The sequence below is a fragment of the Eubalaena glacialis genome, chromosome 16, assembly GCF_028564815.1.
Source record: "Eubalaena glacialis isolate mEubGla1 chromosome 16, mEubGla1.1.hap2.+ XY, whole genome shotgun sequence".
Lineage (NCBI taxonomy): Eukaryota > Metazoa > Chordata > Mammalia > Artiodactyla > Balaenidae > Eubalaena > Eubalaena glacialis.
This window is the reverse complement of record NC_083731.1, coordinates 14948043-14965026: the sequence shown is the minus strand read 5'-3', so window position 1 is coordinate 14965026 and position 16984 is coordinate 14948043. Positions and strand designations below refer to the sequence as shown.

At 45.2% G+C, this 16984-nt stretch overlaps 1 protein-coding gene and 1 non-coding gene across 3 annotated transcripts in view; one reads left to right on the top strand and one right to left on the bottom strand.

The window, feature by feature from the left end:
* The window catches only part of ABCC4 (ATP binding cassette subfamily C member 4 (PEL blood group)), a 218320-nt gene that overhangs the window by 199608 nt on the left and 1728 nt on the right, over positions 1-16984 (bottom strand). The window lies entirely within an intron of this gene.
* Positions 2360-2432, top strand: TRNAK-CUU (transfer RNA lysine (anticodon CUU)). The gene has a single exon. It is a non-coding gene; the product is annotated as a tRNA-Lys (tRNA).

Genomic DNA, 16984 nt, shown 5'->3' with positions numbered 1-16984 from the left:
AGAAAACTATTAGAGCTAATCAATGAATGTGGTAAAGTTGCAGGATACAAAATTAATGCACAGAAATCTCTTCCATTCCTATACACTAATGATGAAAAATCTGAAAGAGAAATTAAGGAAACACTCCCATTTACCATTGCAACAAAAAGAATAAAATATCTAGGAATAAACCTACCTAGGGAGACAAAAGACCTGTATGCAGAAAACTATAAGACACTGATGAAAGAAATTAAAGATGATACCAACAGATGGAGAGATATATCATGTTCTTGGATTGGAAGAATCAATATTGTGAAAATGACTCTACTACCCAAAGCAATCTACAGATTCAATGCAATCCCTATCAAATTACCAATGGCATTTTTTACAGAACTAGAACAAAAAATCTTAAAATTTGTACGGAGACACAAAAGACCCTGAATAGCCAAAGTGGTCTTGAGGGGAAAAAAACGGAGCTGGAGGAATCAGACTCCCTGACTTCAGTCTATACTACAAAGCTACAGTAATCAAGACAATATGGTACCGGCACAAAAACAGAAACATAGATCAATGGAACAAGATAGAAAGCCCAGAGATAAACCCACACACCTATGGTCAACTAATCTATGACAAAGGAGGCAAGGCTATACAATGGAGAAAAGACAGTCTCTTCAATAAGTGGTGCTGGGAAAACTGGACAGCTACATGTAAAAGAATGAAATTAGGACTTCCCTAGTGGTGCAGTGGTTGAGAATCCGCCTGCCAATGCAGGGGACATGGGTTCGAGCCCTGGTCCGGGAAGATCCCACATGCCGCGGAGCAACTAAGCCCATGCACCACAACTACTGAGCCTGCGCTCTAGAGCCCACAAGCCACAACTACTGAAGCCCGCACGCCTAGAGCCCATGCTCCACAACAAGAGAAGCCACCGCAGTGAGAAGCCCACACACCACAATGAAGACCTAACGCAGCCAAAAAATAAATAATAAAATAAAATAATAAAATTGTAAAAAGAAGAAAAAAGAATGAAATGAGAACACTCCCTAACACCATACACAAAAATAAACTCAAAACGGATTAGAGACCTAAATGTAAGACCAGACACTATAAAACTCTTAGAGGGAAACATAGGAAGAATGTCCTTTGACCTAAATCACAGCAAGATCTCTTTTGACCCACCTCGTAGAGTAATGGAAATAAAAACAAAAATAAATAAATGGGACCTAATGAAACTTAAAGGCTTTTGCACAGCAAGAAACTATAAACAAGATGAAAAGACAACCCTCAGAATGGGAGAAAATATTTGCAAACGAATCATCGGACAAAGGATTAATCTCCAAAATATATAAACAGCTCATGCAGCTCAATATTAAAAAAAAAAAAACCCAATCCAAAAATGGGCAGATGACCTAAATAGACATTTCTCCAAAGAAGACATACAGATGGCCAAGAGGCACATGAAAAGCTGCTCAACATCTCTAATTATTAGAGAAATGCAAATTAAAACTAGAATGAGGTATTATCTCACACCAGTCAGAATGGCCATCATCAGAAAACCTACAAACAACAAATGCTGGAGAGGGTGTGGAGAAAAGGGAACCTTCTTGCACTTTGGTGGGAATGTAAATAGATACAGCCACTATGGAGAACAGTATGGAGGTTCCTTAAAAAACTAAAAATAGAATTACCATATGACCCAGCAATCCCACTACTGGGCATATACCCAGAGAAAACCACAATTCAAAAAGACACATGCACCCCAATGTTCACTGCAGCACTGTTTACAATAGCCAGGTCATGCAAGCAAGCTAAATGCCCATCGACAGATGAATGGATAAAGAAGTTGTGGTACATATATACAATGGAATATTACTCAGCCATAAATAAAGAACGAAATTGGGTCACTTGTAGAGACGTGGATGGATCTAGAGTCTGTCACACAGAGTGAAGTAAGTCAGAAAGAGAAAAACAAATATCGTATATTAACGCATATATGTGGAATCTAGAAAAATGGTACAGATGAACCGGTTTGCAAGGCAGAACTAGAGACACAGATGTAGAGAACAAATGTATGGGCACCAAGAAGGGAAAGTGGGGCGGGGCAGGGGGGTGGTAGGATGAATTGGGAGGTTAGGATTGACATACATACACTATTATGTATAAACTAGGTAACTAATAAGAATCCACTGTATAAAATAAATAAATAAAATTCAAAAAAATACTTAGAACAGCTCTACAACCTCAGGCAATGAAAATTTTTACTATTAATCTGATTTCATATCAAATCAAGGTATGTTTTTTTCCCCTTTTTTGGGGAGAAGAGCAGGAGGGAGGCTGCTAGACCAAATCATTTCCTTCCAAAATAAAAAGATGCAGGAATTCCCTGGCAGTCCAGTGGTTAGGACTCTGCACTCTTACTGCAGAGGGCCTGGGTTCAATCCCTGGTCAGGGAACTAAGATCCCAGAAGCTGCGTCACCCGGCCAAAAAAATAAATTAAATAAATAAATAAACAAAATTTAAAACAAAAACAAAATAAAAAATGCAAGCGCAACAACACTAGGATCCTGGCCTGTCAGAAGACCAGGATATAAAGAACACAAACCCTTTTGTCTACAATCAAGCCAAATGCTAAAGTCCATCGGGAATCAGGGGACACTTCAGAAAAAAAGACTGGGGGCTTCCTTGGTGGCGCAGTGGTTAAGAATCTGCCTGCCAGTGCAGGGGACACGGGTTCGAGCCCTGGTCTGGGAAGATCCCACATGCCGCGGAGCAACTGGGCCCGTGAGCCACAACTACTGAGCCTGCGCGTCTGGAACCTGTGCTCCGCAACAGGAGAGGCCGCGATAGTGAGAGGCCCGCGCACCGCGATGAAGAGTGGCCCCCGCTTGCCACAACTAGAGAAAGCCCTCGCACAGAAACGAAGACCCAACACAGCCATAAATAAATTAATTAATTAATTAAAAATAAATAAAAATTTAAAAAAATAAATAAATAAAAATTAAAAAAAGAAACGTTTTTAAAAAAAAAAAAAAGAAAAAGAAATAAAGACTGGACTTGGACATAAACACCAGATTGCTAAACCTAGCAAAGAAGCCATCATTTGTAGTGCGATATGCTTTTGGAGGTGCACTTCTTAAGGGATTTAAAAAAAGAATTTCTGCACAAACTAAGGTAAAATGTAGCTTTACCAGCACCACCTGGTTCTATTCTGAGATCCCACCAGCTTGCGACAATACCACCCCCTCCCCATTTACAAAGTTGTGTTGCTTTGGGCACAAAACTGTTTGACCTCTCAGCACCTGAGTTTCCTCAGCTGGAGGCAGAGAATGTGGCTGCCTTTGGCCGGGCTTTTACAAACAGTTAGCCATGGTTGCGGTAGCACTGCACCTGGCATTACCGGAATTTGCTTAAGGTCTGAAAGTATTCCACAGAGCCCCAGCGGGTCCTGGAGTGCTCAGCGTGGCTGCGCAGAGGATGTGCCTCTTGCTTTGGGGAGCGGAGAGCGAGGGCAGCTGAGAGGGCGATGGAGGCGGGGCGGCGCGAGGTCCCCTGGTAACCCTCAGTCCCCGCCTTCAAAGATCACCCAGCGTCACTGCACATGGTTTTCTGTGGAACTCAGTAGATGGGGCCAACTTTCTGAGGACAGAGGGGAGGAGAGCAGAGAGAAAAATAAAGCAGAGAACACCGGAGAAGGCAGGACCAGGAGGCAGAAAGAGGCCCGAGGGAGGGAGCACAGAGGCGGCAGGAAGCGTGGAGTAAGACCTCAGGCCAGCGGCGGTGCTGCGTGCTTCCTGCCCCCGGAAGGCAGAACTCGGCGGCCTCACTCAGGTCCACCTTCTCCACCATGCTCGGCGCCGTGGGTCCTTCCACGCACGGGGCGCTGCAGCGGCGCTCATGTGCACCTCTTAGGGCCTTGAAATCCTTGCCAGGAACTCAGCCTAAACATGTGGGAGGGAGGAAACCGCACAGTGGCTTTAAACCACAGCGGCTCTGTCTGAGTGACCCTGCGCAGCATTTTCTTCAACCTGCCTGGGCCAGGGGTTCGCCTGTCACCAGCTTCTCAGAGTAATCAGACTTGCCCAGAGAGTCAGCCTGAGATGACAGAGAGTCAGCCTGAGATGACAGGGAGTCAGCACGGCTCAGCCGGCCTCGGGTTCATCTGCAGTTTGCAGGCTGAGTTCAATCTCTCCAACACAACCCTCCCCCACCCCATATACCACCTTCTGCACAACTCGCATTCAGCGGTAGCTGCTCCTTACTCACTTTGCTCTGCCCTAAATAAAAAGGCCAGTTCCCAGAAATCAAAGGCAGCTAATTCCCTTTCTGTTTGTGAGTTGGCTGCTCTGTGGGATTCCTTCCTGCTGCACCTCATCCTTCCTGGAAGGGTTTCTTAGAAAATGTGTCTCCCCCTTATAGGAATCCCTCCCCATGAAGCGGCTGGAATTTCCCTTCAAAAGACTTTACTTTCTGAGTGGCTCCTAGCAGAGATGACCAAAATCCACTCAAGAGAGGAAGGGAGGGAGGAGGGAGGGAGAAGAGGAATCCTAATTTGGCTTACTCAAAGGGACTACTCTTCTCTTTAAAATATTTGTTGAAGGAAAAACTAGGACTACATCATATTCTAAGGGGGGAGAAGAAAGGATTTTGAGTTTGCCTGAGAACAATAGAGCCATCTTTTTTCGACTATTAATATCAGATACACTACGGACTTGTATGGGGTTTTCCCAAAAGCAAAATAATTTGGGAGACTTTCATGTAGATGAAAAAGAGAAAGTTTGGAGCATGAGTCTGAGTTACCTCATAGCCCAAAAGAACAGAAGAGCTTACACTGGATAGACAGCCTTATGCCAAAGATGTCCCCACCTCGTGCTGGGGGAACTAACAGCAACAATGAGTAATCTAATTTCTAGAGCGATAAATTATACTTGCAATGCCCAGCCTGCCTGCCCAGGGACAGAATGCACTCTCCCCTCCCAAGTACAGCACTCGAAGGGTTTATGAAGATTGGCTACATGTATGTTTGAAGACTTAGGAATTATACCTGAATTCAACTCAAAAAAATATGTGAGGGCAGGTCTATAATAAGCAGATGGAGTAGAGGGTAAGGCTTGTGGGGTCGGAATCCTTGGTGAGTCCAGTCGAACGGGACAAACTACCACAATACAAAGCAGCTCTGATCAATGACCAGTGGCTCTAACTCCAACCAAGCCCTCCATGGGAAACGGGAGTTGCTCATGTGCTCAGGCTAACAAAGTACCACACACAGGGTGACTTAGACAAGAGAAATTTATTCTCTCACAGCTTTGCCAGCTAGAAGTCCAAGATTAAGGCGTTGGCGCTGTTTATGAAAGAGGGAAGCTGCCAGAAGTTGACTTGGGCAGTCTTGGCCACATTGCTCTGCTGAGAAATTGCTTTCCAGAAGACTTCTGGCAGATGTAGCAACACCACCTTATAATTTTCAAAGTGCTTCGACAGACAGCAGCCCAGTTCTGAGTATAAATTACATTCCCCTTTGTTGCTTTTTTTCATATATCTTAATTTCTGTGGGACAGTTACTAACGGGTCACTTCTCCATTCATCAGAGATGGATATTATACACTGCACTACTTCCCACATTACTTCCCTGCTGCCTTGCCCTGCTTGATTGGAAGTGGGGGAGAAAAATAAGTATATGGAACTTTATTCGTTCATCGTACTAAATCTAAAATCTAATTTTTAGAACACATTGTGAGTAGGTTTAATTTTGCCAGCTTCTAGAAGAGGGTACCAAAGCCCAGAGTGGTTAAGTGTTTTGCCTAAGGTCACACAGCTAGTAAGATCCCAGACTAGGACCCCTGGCTCCAGTCTGATGTTCTCTCCTTATACTCAGCTTGCTCCGATCTAAGACGGAGGTATCAGCAACTCCAAGTTAGAAAAACTCAGATTAAGACTAAAGTAATTTACAATCACTGAATAAACCTATTAAGGGCAAGATGCTCAGCTAGGCACTGAGAGATGCCAAAGACACTAGTTTCTGCCCTTGAAGAGCTAACAATATAGTTTTTTCTTTCTTAAGTCACAAATGAATAAAGACTTAAATAACACTTGATCATTTAAAGCAATAAAAAGACATGATAGGACTTCCCTGGTGGTGCAGTGGTTAAGAATCTGCCTGCCAATGCAGGGGACACGGGTTCGAACCCGGGCCCGGGGAAGATCCCACATGCTGCGGAGCAGCTAAGCCCGTGCGCCACAACTACTGAGCCTGCGCTCTAGAGCCCGCGAGCCACAACTACTGAGCCCACGTGCCACAACTACTGAACCCACGTGCCACAACTACTGAAGTCCACACGCCTAGAGCCCATGCTCTGCAACGAGAACCCACGACAATGAGAAGCCCGCGCACCACAACGAAGAGCAGCCCCCGCTCGCCGCAGCTAGAGAAAGCCCGCACGCAGCAACGAAGACCCAACACAACCAAAACAGCCAAAAAAAACAGGACAGACGCCTTTCTATATTTACAGAGAGAGAAAAGAGTGCACACTGCCTAGCTAAAGAATCCCTTCAATAGAAGTTAAAAGAAGTAGCCAACTGGGTTTATCACATAATCTCAGTCACATCCTGACCAACAAAACACACCAATAAGGGTCTGCAAATAAAAGCAATTTATTGGGTGAGCAATTTTATGCTCACGAGCTTTTTGTTGACAAGTGTGAGATTTCCACTCAATTACCCTTGTAGGCTCAATCAATCCAGGCATTCTTGTCTGCCCAGGGTGAGGAAATAAACACAGCGACATAGATGCCATAGCTCATTCTCTGGAATTTGTTGTCCTGACTCAACTCTGAGCTCCTCAACTGTCCTGCTTTGGTAAAATGAGGACAAAACCAGGTTCAACAAGGGTTTACTACAAGGACCCAAGGACCAAGTATATCTAAGGTCCCCACACATAGGAAGCTCCCTTCCTCCACCTTGCTGAGTCCCCACAGGGATGAACAAGCCAGTTGTTCTCCCGCTTTGAGAGGAACTTAGAAAAGGGGGTGCAGGTGACCAGAACTCCCAGCCACAAAAACGAAAATTTGCACAGAAAAATGTCTGACCTTTGGAAACTGTTTTTAATCAGGGGTTCTTGGTCTTCATTGTCCATCAGAAATTTGTAGGGAACCTTTTAAAAATATTGATACCTGGGTTCCATGCCCTGAGATGATGATTCAAATTGGCCTAACGGGAGGGACCAGGCATTCAAATTTTAGGGCTGCCCAGGTGATTCAATCATACTGAGGGCTGAGAAACTGCTGTACACTCAATAGCAGGAACTTAAGATAAAATAGAGCTAGCAAGTTTAACAGATAATACATGCCAACAATTGTTTGAAGAAGGTAATTTCCAAGTATATTTAGGAAAGGCAGCACCAAGAGCCAGCCTGCAATCATTAAGAGGAAATCATGTCAAACTAACCTCAAGTCTTCTCTTTGTAGGGTTTCAGAACAACTACCCAGTAGGTAAGAGACCTGTGAACTCCCGACCTCTCCTGATACCTGTGTCAAGTTCACTCACTGCCCACGGTGTTCATTAGCAGATTGGCCACAACCTGGAGGAGAGTCCCAGGACCTGTCCTTTCTCAAGTAAAGACAACAAAAGTTTTCAAAGCACTTTCTACAGGCAACAATGAGACGCTGAACGTTGACATCAACAAAATAAATGAACTTAAAACCAGATAAAATAGAAGTTTGTATGGGGATGCACTGTGAAGTCAGTTGACCATGGGTCCAATACATCTCAACTGTATGCGTTGCTGATGACGCCCAAATTTTATCTCCAGCTCAGACTTCTTCTCTGAGCCCTTGACTCATGACCTGCTCAACCTCTCCCACGTGTACCAGACATCTCAAACTTAACTCGGTCAAGACCAAACTCCTGGTCTTCTCCAACCCATTCCTCTTGCAGGCTTCAGCATTTCATTTAATGGTGACTCCATCCTTGCAGGTGCTCAGGCCAAATCCACAGAGGTAACCTTGAAAGTCACTTCCTCTCAAGTTCCATCATCAAAGCCAACCCCCTCTCCCACAGCTCCCCCTTTAAATAAGCTCTTCCCTGAACCCAGCTACTACTCACCACTGCCACTCCTTCCCTCCTGGTCAAAGCCACTATCATCTCTGGCCTGAACTACTGTGAAATCTCCTGCCAGTCTCCCCATTTCTGCCCATAACTTTCTTTAGTTGACTTCCAGTACAGCTGCCAGAGTGATCTTACTAAATCCTGAGCAAATCATGTCACACCTCTTCTCAAAACTTTTCAGGAGACTCCATCCACTCAGAATGAAGCGCAAGTCCTCCAACGGCCAATGGAGTCCCCATCATCTCTTGTCTTACACTTGTCCTTCCCCCTGAATGTGCACAACTCACTCCATCACCTCCTCCAGGTCATCTCTCTGGTGTGTTGTCTTCTCTGTGAAGCTCCCCCTGGCCCCCCGAAACTGTCACCTCCCTTCCCCACACACACTCCTGATCCCTTTCCCCGTCTTGTTATTCTCTTCTCAGCACTCATAACCATCTAACATACTATATGTTACTTATTCACCTTTTCTAGAGCTTAAGTTACGTGAAGGCAGGGACTGCTACCTCTTTTGCTCACTACTATATCCCAAACATCTAGAACAGGGCGCAAACATTTTCTGTAAAGAGCTACATCATAAACATTTTAGGCTTTGCAGGTCACAGTCTCTGTTGCAACTTTGCATCTGTTGCAACATTCATGCTCATGAATGAGCGTGGCTGTGTTTCAATAAAACTTCATTTACAAAAGCAGACAGTAGGCTGGATTTGACCTGTGAGTCACAGTGTGCCAACACATGGTCTAGAACATAAACTGGAGCACATCAAGCACACAAATTATTTGTTAAATTGTCTAAGTAATTAGTTAAAACACTACCTCTGATCAGATCAAACCTGTCCAGTTCCAGATGCCACATGAGAATAAAGATGTTGATAAACTAAAGAGCATGCAGGGGCTTCCATGGTGGTGCAGTGGTTAAGAATCCGCCTGCCAATGCAGGGGACACGGGTTCGAGCCCTGGTCCGGGAAGATCCCACATGCGGTGGAGCAACTAAGCCCGTGCGCCACAACTACTGAGCCTGCGCTCTGGAACCCATGAGTCACAACTACTGAGCCCACGTGCCACAACTAGTGAAGCCCGCACACTTAGAGTCCGTGCTCCACAACAAGAGAAGCCACCACAATGAGAAGCCCGCGCACCACAACAAAGAGTAGCCCCTGCTCACCACAACCAGAGAAAACCCGCGCGCAGCAACGAAGACCCAATGCAACCAAAGATAGATAAATAAATAAATTTATTTTAAAAAGAAACCTTACTAAAGAGCATTCAGTTCAACCAGATGGAAGAGGGCCTGAAAACCCTGCCACTTAAAAAGGCAGCATGGGGCTTCCCTGGTGGCACAGTGGTTGAGACTCTGCCTGCCAATGCAGGGGACACGGGTTCGAGCCCTGGTCTGGGAAGATCCCACATGCCGCGGAGCAACTGGGCCCGTGAGCCACAACTACTGAGCCTGCGCGACTGGAGCCCGTGCTCCGCAATAAGAGAGGCCGCGATAGTGAAAGGCCCGCGCACTGCGATGAAGAGTGGCCCCCGCTTGCCACAACTAGAGAAAGCCCTAGCACAGAAACGAAGACCCAACACAGCCAAAAATAAATAAATTAATTAATTAATTAATTTAAAAAAAAAAAAAAAAAGGCAGCATGGAAACTGGAAACAGTTCTCTGAAAAGATTTAATGGGTCCGTAAAGCCCATCTCTGAATACCAGAAGGCCCCCATATGAAGATGCGGAGTCAAATTCCTGTGTTGACCAAAAAATATAAAAGGAGACACAGATGGGTATAAATTGGTCAGAAAGAAAACTGGCTCAATAGACCATACTCTGGCATTTTAATAGGAAGACATAAGAGCAGTAAATTTCCCCATTGCACAATGTCTGGAAGAGATTCCTGTATTCAGTATGGATTAGAAGCTCTCTCCCTTCCAACCCTCTGATCTCATAACATTGGAAGGAGGGCAGACAGGAGCTGGTTTCGGGAAAAGACCAGGTAGGGACTAGCCACATGAAGAGGTCAGCACAGACGTGGCCATGAAACCAGGAAATGGAATAAGGAGCTAAGTCAGAAACCACAGACGGGCTACAGATGTCCATCAGGAGTACAAGACTAGGGGAAAGGATAAGAGAAGTCTGAAAGTCGGCAGGGATGAAATAGGGGAGGAGTGTGACCTTGAATAACTGCAAACACCACCAGACGGGAGAGAGGGGCATCCACACACTTCTTTCTATTCTCAGGACATACTACCTTCTACAGAATTCTGTGTCCTGCGTGTGCCCGTCTCCTGCCTGGGATGCGTCCCCTCCTCCTCCGTCCAACCCCTCCTCAAAACCGTGCATCAATCAGTGCACACCTTATTCATACCGCTCCTGCAGCACACACCCATCTGGGAAATAGACCATGTCAATTTACAAACGAAAATGTTATCTTACAACTGCAAACAAGAAGGTGCCATGGCTATCTTTTAATATTTATTTACTGCTTACTATCTGCCAGACACTGTTCTAAATGTTTCACCAGTGTTTGGTTCATTTAATGCTCTCCACAACCCTGTGAGGTGCGTATGATGGTCAGGTAAGTTGCAGAGGTCAGATCTATACCCAGGCAATCTGGCTTCAGATGGGGCACTGCTCCACTATACCCGACCTGGATGAGGACTCAGTGTTGTATAAATGAGCCTCTGGCAGTGGTGCTGGGAAAACAACATGGGCATCGGCCTGCTATCCCGCATTTATTCCCACAGCCCCGGTAACGCAACGGCTCCCTCAGCGGCAGCTGCCTTTTACCAGGCAGGACCCCAGGCCTGGCTCTGATGGCCCTGCAAAGGCAGGATAGCTATAAGATCGGCCTCAACTCATCAGACAAGTCCAGCTGTGTGAGAAATGATGAAAGATGAGGCTCAGAAAGGAGATTCTGAAGGATCCTTGAATGTCATGCTAAAGAATTACTCTTGAGAGCAGGAGGAAGCAGAGATTTTTAAGCAGGGGGATGGCATGGATTTGTTTTTGGGGAAAGAACGGTAGCAGGAAGACCCGTTGCGAGGACGTGAAGCCAAGACTGTTAGTTGAGGACGGAAGAGGGGCAGGGAGGGACACAAGTTCCAGGAGGGTGGCATCTTTGTGGTCCCCTTTCCTGTGAATCCCACACATCCACACTCAGGAAACAGCTGCTGAATGAATGAATGACTCCAAAGGCATGTCTAAAGTTGAATCAACAGGATCTGATGTCAGCAGGTGAGGCTGAAGAAGTCAAGGGGAACTGACAGGTTGATGCCTTCAGAACTGGAAGAATAAGGATGCCAACAACCCACTCAGCAATTCGGGCAGCAGCACAACAAAACAGAACGTAGGAAAACATGCTCCAGATGCATGCCTATGTAAAGAGCATATTTAGTCACTAACATGAGTTTTAACTGTCAGCATATTCATTTATTATTCACCCAACCTGTGGGAGCTAAAGCCAGGCAGACAGGACACTGAGCACTGCCAGCCTCCCGGCTGTGCTGAGGATGTGGGTGGAGTCCCAGCTGGGGCCTTCAGACCTCCCAGCTATGAGGCTCCTCTCTGGACCTGGATTTCCTCATTCATAGGATGCCTGCCTCACTGACTCATAGGAATGTCTGAGGGTTAAATGAGACATTAAAAATAAAAACAGAGACTTCCCTGGTGGCACAGTGGTTCAGAATCCGCTCGCCAATGCAGGGGACGCAGGTTCGATCCCTGGTCCGGGAAGATGCCACATGCCACGGAGCAACTAAGCCCGTGCACAACTACTGAGCCTGCGCCACAGCTACTGAAGCTCATGTGCCTAGAGCCCAGGCTCTGCAATAAGAGAAGCCACCACAATGAGAAGCCCACGCACTGCAAGGAAGAGCAGTCCCCGCTGGCCACAACTAGAGAAAGCCAGCGGGCAGCAACAAAGACCCAACGCAGCCAAAAATAAATAAATAAAATGTTTAAAAAAGTAAAAACAATGAGCAAGATTCTGAGCCCAGAGGAAGCATTCAATAGGTGTTAGTGGTTATGTGTATTGTTATCTAAATGTTTCCATCTCTGAGGACTAATGGCATGCAAGTGCTGTGAATAAACTTAAAATGCAGGTCCCCTCCACACCTACCAGAATCAGAATACCTTGAGGCAGGGAGGGAAAGAGCCCTGCATCTGCATTTTTAACAGCACATCAGAAAATACTGCTGAAAATGGGAAAACATGAGTTAACATCTGAAGAAAGGATTCAGTTTACCCCCTGCCATTTTCAGTTATCCCTAGGTATTTACCTAACATAAAGAGATCTTAAAAGGAATAATCTTTGAACGGACCTAAAAGTTACCTTCCTGTCTTCAGGCATCCCCTGGCCCCAACAACCTGAGGCCATAACTCTGGACTGGGTCAGTTGCATTAGGATTATCTCCAGCCTCCCAATTTTAAGCCAGGGGAGGCTGAGATTCACTTGCATGTAGCTACATAGAATTGCAGGGCCGAAGATAAGACCTGAGTCCATCCACACCTAAGTCCAGACCTTCCCACTGCATTACAGGTATTCACCTTTATTTTATCCGTGGTGGACACAGAAACACAGAAAACACTTACAAGGGCTTATCTTACACAAAGAGGAAACCCATGGAAACAGTCTCATGGTAAAAGGGACAGGGTTCCCTGGATCCATCAAAAAGTTACAGGCGAGATTTAGGATGAAGGTGTTCCACACCCCACATAGCAGACATAGCCTGGGAGACAGACAGGGAAGGGTAAAAAAATTAACAAACAGAAACCTCAATTAAATAGTTGGGAGACCAGGAGGCGGGAGCTCTCACGCCTGCAAAAATATCAGAGCCCAAAGGCAAGCAAACAGACTCTTCTTTCCTGCCAAGGACTCAGCCAATGAAAAGCCATCGGGCTTCCTGGTGGCACAGTGGTTAAGAATCCGCCTGCCAACACAGGGGACACGGGTTCGAGCCCTGGTCCAGGAAGATCCCACATGCCGTGGAGCAACTAAGCCCGTGTGCCACAACTACTGAACCTGCGTTCTAGAGCCCACGAGCCACAACTACTGAGCCCGCATGCTGCAACCACTGACACCCGCGTGCCTAGAGCCTGTGCTCCGCAAGAAGGGAAGCCACCGCAATGAGAAGCCCGCGCTCGCCGCAACTAGAGAAAGCCCGCGCACAGCAACAAAGACCCAATGCAGCTTAAATAAATAAATAAATAAATTTATTTTTTAAAAAAAAGAGAAAGAAAAGCCATGGACTCTGCTTACGACAACAGCCCTCGCAACTCTCTTTTCCCCTCTATAAGAGTTCTCCTTCCCCTGCCCTTTGGAGACGTACACATGGCTCGCCATGGCTGCAGACCCTGAATTGCAACTCTCTGCTGATCCCAAATAAACCCATCTTTGCTGGAGAAATATCTGACAGTCTGTTTCAGATCAACAAAGGGAAGGGAGTCAGCACATTGGGGGACCCCTGGAAGACTCAGAAAGGCAAATTATCCACGTGACACATCTGAATGGACACTAGTTGACACCTCTCAGGCTGAGCAGGTGAGGACTATAAAGACCGCAAAAATCAAGAATAAACTACAGGAAGTAAACTTAAATTTGTTACACTGTGTATTTCACTGTAAGGACTTAGTAGTAAATTTTTTTTTTAATTTATTTAATTATTTATTTATTTTTGGCTGTATTGGGTCTTCGTTTCTGTGCGAGGGCTTTCTCTAGTTGTGGCGAGTGGGGGCCACTCTTCATCGCGGTGTGCGGGCCTCTCACTATCGCGGCCTCTCTTGTTGCGGAGCACAAGCTCCAGACACGCAGGCTCAGTAGTTGTGGCTCACGGGCCCAGCTGCTCCGCGGCACGTGGGATCTTCCCAGACCAGGGCTCGAACCCGTGTCCCCTGCATTGGCAGGCAGATTCTCAACCACTGCGCCACCAAGGAAGCCCAGTAGTAAATTTTAATACACCTTTAGGGTGTTCTTCATCTTCCATGGTGCTGGAGTTATTGTATAAAATTGCCAAAACTAATCAAACTAAACACCTAAGACAGGGGAACAAACCAAAGTCAGAGAAAGAGCCCTGGAAAGCTCACCCAGCCTGCATCTACAACATTTGGATTTCTGACTGTTAACGAAGAACAACAAGATTCTAACAAGTCGTAGTATGAAAGTGGTGCAAAGAATTCTAGTTTGGAATTATACATTTCTGTGCATTCACGATCAGTATTTACTGAGGGCCTAACAGGACCAACCTCCCTAAACATCTCAGCACTCAGCCAGTTCACATTCCCCCTCACGTCATCAGCTTCTCTGACAAGAGTCTCCAGAGAGTCTGTCTGGACACCAGTGGCAGTTTCCACAACAGCACTCCCTTTGCAAGGTGACAGTTCACCAACTGAGACGTGGTCAGTGTCGGGAGAGCTACAATTTAACCGCTCCCTGATGGGCCAAGTGCATCTGGCCAAAGACCCTACTCAACCCTCATCTCTGGGGACAGGTCCCACACTAACCCGCAAACTGCTGGCCTCTGGGACGAGGGTGGGAGAGAAGTACAGAGCACACCCCAGAGGCCTGCTGTGCAGGACAGCAGGAACACCACCAGGAAGAGTCTCAGCAGGATGGACACAGTTCATAATTTATGCCACTTATTTCCAATAATGGGGATGAGCAAGAATTATTCAATAAACCATGATAGGAAGATGGGCTGTTTCAGAAAAAATGGGGCCTATCTTATATCTAACACTAAGAGAAATTCTAGCTGGCTTTATTGTTAGAAATGAAACAAGAAGTAAAGTAAAATGCTTACAGAGATTTAGATGATGCTGGGGTTTAGAAAAGGTATTACAAAAGCAACAGGAAAAACCAAAAATAAAAGTTTGATATACTTAATGATATATAATTTAAAACCTCTAAGCTAAATTAAGAGAAATGAAAATCTGGAAAATTATAAGCACTATTACAAGTTATTTCAAAAATATAAATACCTCATAGGAAAAAATCTATTAATACACAATTCAAAAAAATACAAATAAATGGTCAATAGACACCAAAAAAAGGTTCCATTTCTGCAAATCAAATAAATTCAAATTAAAACTGTTTGATATTGGGGGACTTCCCTGGCGGTCCAGTGGTTGACACTCCGCGCTTCCAATGCAGGGGGCACAGGTTCCATAGCTGGTCGGGGAACTAAGATCCCGCATGCCTCGTGGCGCAGCCAAAACAAACAAACAAAAAAACAAGTTTGATATTATTTTTAACTTTAGACCTAGAAAAATGTAATTCACGTACTCAAAGCTGACAATGAAATGAGCTCACAAACAGCTATTAAGAGGGCAAATTGGCCCGAACCTGATGGAAAACAATGTAGCCATTCACTGGTTATTTTACTTCTGAGAATATAGAAAAAGGAAAGATGCGCCAAAATACAAGGTCATGGATATACATCACATCATAATTAGCAATAAACTGTGCTAGACAAAAGTGAAAGACTTCATAAACTGCAATTAAATACCATGTTTTAATACCATGCTTATTTAATGCCATAAGTAAATGTTAACCATAGAAAATTAAGAAGGGTTCAGGATTCAAAACTATTTCCTTTTATAGAAAAGATGAATATGGGCACAAAGGTGTGCATAAAGATTTCTAGGGGAAAGACTAAGAAACAACCAAAATATCAGCAAGTGTACTTGGCTAATAGAAACACATCCTTATTCTTTTCATCTTGCTCTATAGTTTTAAATTTCTTACAAAAATAGAAAAATATATATTCTTTTCTAAAATCCACAAAAATTATCAAAGCCATAGTGTATGACTCCTTAGATCCTACGTGCGCAAACTGTGCTGTGGAAACACTAAACCCCAGATGAAATTTAAGAAGCACATACCCAATGAGAAGATGAAAACTTGACTTTTCTCTACAAGGTGGGCCTTCTCTCTGGGCGGAACTTCCTGGCTGGGCTCATTTCAGCTTTCCCGTGACAGCCAAGTTGGGGACACAAGGAAATCACTAAGGTACCTCAGACTTTGAATACAGGATGGCAATCATGGTCAACAACTAACTGGACCCCGCCCCCCTTTCTTTCTTATTTTGGCGTGGCATACGGGATCTTAGTTCCTGGACCAGGGATCAAACCCATGCCCCTTGCTGTGGAAAAGCGGGGTCTTAACCACTGGACCGCCAGGGAAGTCCTGGACCCCTTTTTAAAAGTTAATACTGAAGTAACAATGCCAATGGGAGAAGTGACTTAAAGCAGTAGCCAGCATCAACCTTCCATCAGAATCACCTGGAGTGCTTGTTTAAACCCCATCCCAAGAGTTTCTAACTTTACAGAACTGGCCTAGAATGAGTGCAGGGGAATTTGCATTTCTAACAAATGCCCAGGTGATGAGGATGCTGAGTACCATACTTTGAGAACAGTCGCCCTTTAGCTTGGTTATAGAGACGTATCACATACCGTGACCTCCAACAGCTGCTAAGAACTTCCCTTGAGAAACTCCTGCCGACAAGAACAAAGATGTGTTTGCAATCGCCTTCTCTGTGCGTTTACCAATGAGTATACCAACAGAAGCAGCTCAGAACTGCAGTTACATACACAGGGAACACAGGCTCAGAAGCCAGACTGCCTAGTTTACGGCCCCTCTCCACCACTTACTAGCTGTGTGATGGTAGACAACTTATTCAAACTCTCTGCTTCGGTGCCTTCAGCTGTAAAATAAGAGATAATAGGTCCTTGCCCTCCAACAGGAAAACTGGAAATGGGTGCCTACCAAAATCAATGAGAAGTCCTCACCTTCCCATTTCCATTCACATACATTTTGAAAGTCCACCAACAGAACGGGCTTGGAGAGTTCCTTGCCCTGCCTGAAATTACTGTAACCACACCCACATTTCTTCTTCTAGGCCCCTCTTTCCTGAAAGGCCACCA